Source organism: Carcharhinus amblyrhynchos, chromosome 5 (genome assembly GCF_965287045.1).
Source record: "Carcharhinus amblyrhynchos chromosome 5, sCarAmb.v2.hapA, whole genome shotgun sequence".
Taxonomy (NCBI): Eukaryota; Metazoa; Chordata; class Chondrichthyes; order Carcharhiniformes; family Carcharhinidae; genus Carcharhinus; species Carcharhinus amblyrhynchos.
The window spans coordinates 16,955,362-16,960,967 of NC_137328.1; the positions used below are offsets into that span (position 1 = coordinate 16,955,362).

General features: G+C 42.3%; 1 long non-coding RNA gene across 1 annotated transcript; it reads right to left on the minus strand.

The window, feature by feature from the left end:
* Positions 1-890: 890 nt before the first annotated feature.
* Positions 891-5,028, minus strand: LOC145343402 (uncharacterized). The gene is made up of 2 exons (XR_013886701.1): positions 4,844-5,028; positions 891-2,981 (listed from the first exon to the last, which is right to left on the minus strand). It is a non-coding gene; the product is annotated as an uncharacterized LOC145343402 (long non-coding RNA).
* Positions 5,029-5,606: the final 578 nt, after the last annotated feature.

Below are 5,606 nucleotides of genomic sequence, written 5' to 3' on the forward strand. Positions count from 1 at the left end.
TCTTTGTTGGCTTTTGACGTGTGGTCACCTTGTCTGCATTCCATCAGGCCTTGCTTTAGAAGCAATTTAGCTGTATACTAATTTAAAGTGTCCAATTTTATGTTGGGCCTGTTTGCTCAGAATGTTGGCCATTTGGTCACTCTTTTGACAATTATCTTAAATCTATGCCCTCTGGTTCTTGATCCATCTATCATTGGGAGCAGTTTCTCCCTATCTACTCTATTCATGATGTGTGGTCTTGATAGGAGATTTGCCTGCTCCAGAAACTGCCTTCTTGTCGGGAACCTGAGGCAAGGATTAGGAGAAAGCCCAATTATAACAGTTCTTCCTATTCATATTAGAACCAGCCTTTACCTTCAGCAGCATGGTGGCACAGTAGTTAGCACTGCTGTCTCAAGCGCCCAGGGACCGGGTTCGATTCCTGGCTTGGGTCACTGTCTGTGCAGAGTCTGCACATTCTCCCCATGTCTGCGTGGGTTTCCTCCGGGTGCTCCAGTTTCCTCCCACATTCGCAAAGATGTGCTGGTTAAGTGCATTGACCAGGCTAAATTCTCCCTCAGTGTATCCAAATAAGTGCCAGAGTGCGGCGACTGGGGAGTTTTCACAGTAACTTCATTGTAGTGTTAATGTAAGCCTACTTTTGACATTAATAAATAAACATATAAAAAAAAGTTTATTGAGTTAATAAAGTTCTTTGTGATTTTTCTTGCCAAATATCCTAACTAGGGACTTAATGATTTGATGTGATTGGTGTTTGTAGGTTGTTCAGACAGAATAGTTAATTAGTATGGTATTATTAAATATTCCAGACCTGTTCATTATGCATTTCAATAAGATCGCTGTCCCAATTTGCAAATTCCTCTTCATTAGCTGTGAAGAACATTCAGACATTCTGAGATTGTGAAAGATGTTTAATTAATTAGGAACATAGGAACAGTAGTAAACCATATAGCTCCCCCAAGACTGTATCACCATTTATTGAGCTTACGGCTGTTTGGTGACGTAACTCCATAAATCTGCCCTCACCCCATATCCCTTAATACCTTTAAAATTAACAACTGATCGAGCCGCCATTGTCATCTGTGGAACAGTGTTCCAAACATCTACCATGCTTTGTGTGCAGAAGTATTTCCTAATTTCACTCCTGTAAGATCTGGTTCCAAAATTTTCGCTATGTCCCCTGAGTCTGAGACACCTAGAAGGTTCTCTTATCTACCCTATCTGTTCCCCTTACTGTTGTTACAGACAGGAGGGACATTAATTTAAGCATGAATAATTTCTCCTCTCACACCCAAACACAAACAAGTGTCTTAGAATCATAGAACCTTACAGTGCAGAAGGAGGCCCTTCGGCCCATCGAGTCTGCACCGACCACAATCCCACCCAGGCCCTACCCTCATATCCCTACATATTTTACCCGCTAATCCCTCTAACCTAAGCATCTGAGGACACTAAGGGCCAATTTTATCATGGCCAATCAACCTAACCTGCACATCTTTGGACTGTGGGAGGAAACCGGAGCACCCAGAGGAAACCCATGCAGACACAAGGAGAATGTGCAAACTCCACACAGACAGTGACCTGAGCCAGGAATCGAACCCAGGTCCCTGGAGCTGTGAAGCTGCAGTGCTAATCACTGTGCTATTGTGCTGCCCCAATGATCAATGCTGCTGTCTTGATGTGTTTCCCCTTTTACAAGCAGTGATATACTTTCCAGCCCCTTGGTTTTGTTATAATCCAATTTTCCATTAATAGCCCCACACCAAACCTAGGGTAGGATGAACTCAAGGGATTAGTTTATTTGCACACACTCACAATGTTGCCTCCGCATCATGATGACTCTACAGAGGAGGATAACTAAAAGAATGATTTTCAGTGCAGTGACCACAAAGAAAAAGAAACTTGTTTCATCAGGGTTCCTGATACCAGCATCAAAGTCCAGTGGGATATATCTTCACACAAGATCACTGGGCAAACAGCAAAGGAATAAATGACCAGCCAACCTATCTTTGTGATGTTGGTTGGGCAGGACAGCAGGAGAGTTCCTTTATTCTTGTTCAAATGGGCCCGTGGGTGGCACAGTGGCACAGTGATTAGCACTGCTGCCTCACAGTGCCAGGAACCCAGATTCAATTCCAGCCTCAGGTGACTGTTTATGAGGAGTTTGCACGGTCTCCCCTTGTCTGTGTTTCCTCCAGGTGCTCCAGTTTCCTCCCACACTCCAAGGATGTATGGTTGATTGGCTGTGATAAATTGTCCCTTGGTGTCAAACAGACTAGCAGGGTAAGTATATGGGGTTAAGGGGATAGGACATGGGTGGGATTGTTGTCGGTGCTTCTGAATGGGCTGAATATCATCCTTCTGCACTGCAGGGATTTTACGATTCATGAGATATGTCAAATTCATCTATGAAGGTCTCCAAGATGGTGGTGTTTTTTTCTTATAATTTAACCGCAACAGGATAATTTAGGGTGTGTTAAAGTAAATTACATTAAGGCACATAGGAGGATAAATTCAAGAGACTCATGTGAGTGCCATGCACACAAATTTTGATATCCAAGGAACCCCAGATGCAGGGCCTCTGTACACACCATAATAAAGATGGTGCAGAACTAGGAGGTAAGTGATCCAGATCTGGACCATTACAGCAGTTGCCAACAAATAGGTTGTATCAACAGATCGATGGGGGGAGACATTGATGGGCATAGAGGGGCTGGGAAAACAATGGGAGTTGTGAATGGAATAAATCGGGAATGTGGAGGGAGGGAATGGGGGCTGTGACCAATGTAAATGAAATTGGTGGTTGGGGGAAGAAATTTAGTGAGTGGGACATGGAGGCCAGAGATCTTGGGATCATTGGTCAGGATGGTTGACATGGTGATTGCCATAGGCACTTATCATCTTGCTATTCATGAGAAGTTGAGGGTTGATTGAAGCACAGGTCTGAAGCAGGCATTAGGTCAATGCAAAAGGACGAATGTCTGAAACAAACAAGAAAAAATGTTTGTCTTTGTTCTGCCATTCGGAGACTTCAGCAAATTTTGCAATACCTAAACATGGGAGCTTTGTGACACAAATTAACCCCCATAGTCTGCCTGGAAATCTATTAGAATTCACAGAATGTTTGTCAGAGGATAACAGAGTTCCAGAAAAGCGTGTTTTCTGTGTAAAGAGTAATCTTCTCTGCTCGGGGAACGCAAGGCAGACCTGTTTAAAGTAAATGTTGACTTTTACATTTAGACCACAGTAAGAGTGAATAACAAATTGACATCTTAACATGATCCACATGTTGCTGTCAATTTGCCAAAATCATGAATTTGCACAAGTTTCTTCACACAATGACGTGTGTTCTTGAAAGAGGTAATGGTTTGCCACACGCAGGGGGACAGAGGAGATGCTCACTACTGCTGCAAGTTTTTCTGGTATCACAACCTTTGTTGAAGAAAAGAACTACCACCTATATCTGAGTGAGTGACAATTAAAAAGGAAGTGTATTTTTTTTTACTTTTCAAGGAGTGCTAATTTGCCAAATTTGCCCAACTTTTATTCAGGCGCATATAATTGTGGTATTATCGGTAGACTATTATTCCAGAAACACTGTTAATGTTCCGGTTTCAAATTCCACCACGACTGATGGTGGAATTTGAATTCAATAAAAAGTATCTGGAATTAAGAATTTACTGATGACCACAAAACTATTGTCAATTGTTATAAAAACCCATCTGGTTCACTAATTTCCTTCAGGGGAGGAAATTTGCTGTCCTTACCTAGTCTAGCCTACATGTGACTCCAGACCTATAATTGTCCTCGGGCAACTAGGGATTAGCAATAAATGCTGGTCAGCTAGCAATGCCCATGTCCCTTGAGTGAATAAAACAAAATTAATTGGAAATGCATTGTCTTGCCACTTGTAAATTATGATCATATGCTTCCCCAAATACAAAAGCCACATCCAAGCAAACCTTAAATCTAATTGCTGATTAGATTTCACCCTTCCATTGGTGAAAGTGGGCTGGCATGGTGGCACTGTGGTTGGTACTGCTGCCCCACAGTGCCAGGGACCCAGATTTGATTCCCTGCTTGGATCACTATTTGCGTGGAGTTTGCATGTTCTCCCCGTGTCTGGGCGGGTTTCCTCCGGGTGCTCTGGTTTCCTTGCACAGTCCAATGATGTCTGGGTTAGGTGGATCGGCCATCAGGGAGACTAGCTAGGGTAAATGCATGAGATTCTGGGGATAGGGCCTAGGTAAGATTGTGGTCGGTGCAGACTAGATGGGTCAAATGGCCTCCTTCTGCGCTCTATGATTCTATTAACTACTCTGCAATGTTGTAAGGAACAGGTAGAGAACCTCTGCCATTTTGAAACCAAGCTCACATTCAGATTTTGAATTCAGATCATTTGAACCTGAGACCAACAAAGATTAAACATGAATCCAAAATGCGCAGCGTCCTAAACATTTGATCCTTATTCGGATGCAGGGAGATAACAAACAGATGACTCAATCCACAGAACTCGATTGATAATGAAGACTGAGGCTTCATGCCTATTTTTTTGAACATGACTGAAACATTTTCACTGCTACTTTATTCAGTTCATGGAACATTGGATGCTTCTTTACAAAGAAGGCCGAGATAGAGATCATTACGACTGTTAAGGAAAAAGTGGAAAAATATGTGAAGGAAAACAAATGCAAGGGTGCAGGGATTTGTTGCAGATTACTCTACCAAACAAAAAGCCATAGGCACAATCTGATTTGGCTTTCGTTTGCTCTATAAGCTTGTATGTTTCTAAAATGTAAGCTCTTTTTAATCCCGAACCTGTATTTGATTTTCCTGAGCTTACCTTCATTCTTGGCAGCGCCTCCACGTCTTCTGTAGCTGGTGTAAGACCCAAACATTTTTGTATGGTAAGCTGCATTCACACAGATGGTCAAAATTAAAGTATGGTGCAATTCTTACAACACGCGAGCCCTGACCTTTCCTGAGTCAAAGCCCTTGTAACAGCATCACGTGGAACTCACACTCCTTCCACTGGATAGTATTCCAGAGTTAACGCTGATATTTTTATTTGTTATGTCCTTCACACCTCATTGGCTGTCAGGCATTTTGGAATGCCCTGTAAAAAGCATGAGAAATTGCCAGACTGCACAAAATGTCGAAGCAGTGAAAATGCCACGAGTTTACTCAACAAGCATATCCAAATCTTTCTTTATCCATTTTATATCTCCCCATGTAGATCTCACCCAACCATAGCCTCTTGCATTCACAGGAACAGATAAATAACACATGGCTAGACTGTTCACAAACCAATCACTACTGTTGTACAAGCAAATAAAGGCATAAAGTTAAGTTTAAATACTTATACACAATTTCCTTTATTCCATAGCTACTTAAACAACAGTGAACACTTGCAATGCATAAGCTAAATACTTACTATCTGTTACTTTACAATCATGGAATCCTCACAGTACAGAAGGAGGCCATTCGGCCCATCGAGCCTGCATCGACAACAACCCCACCCAAGCCCTATCCCCATTACCTCACATATTTACCCTGCTAATCCCCCTGACTTCCACCAAACACGAAGGAACAATTTAACATGGCCA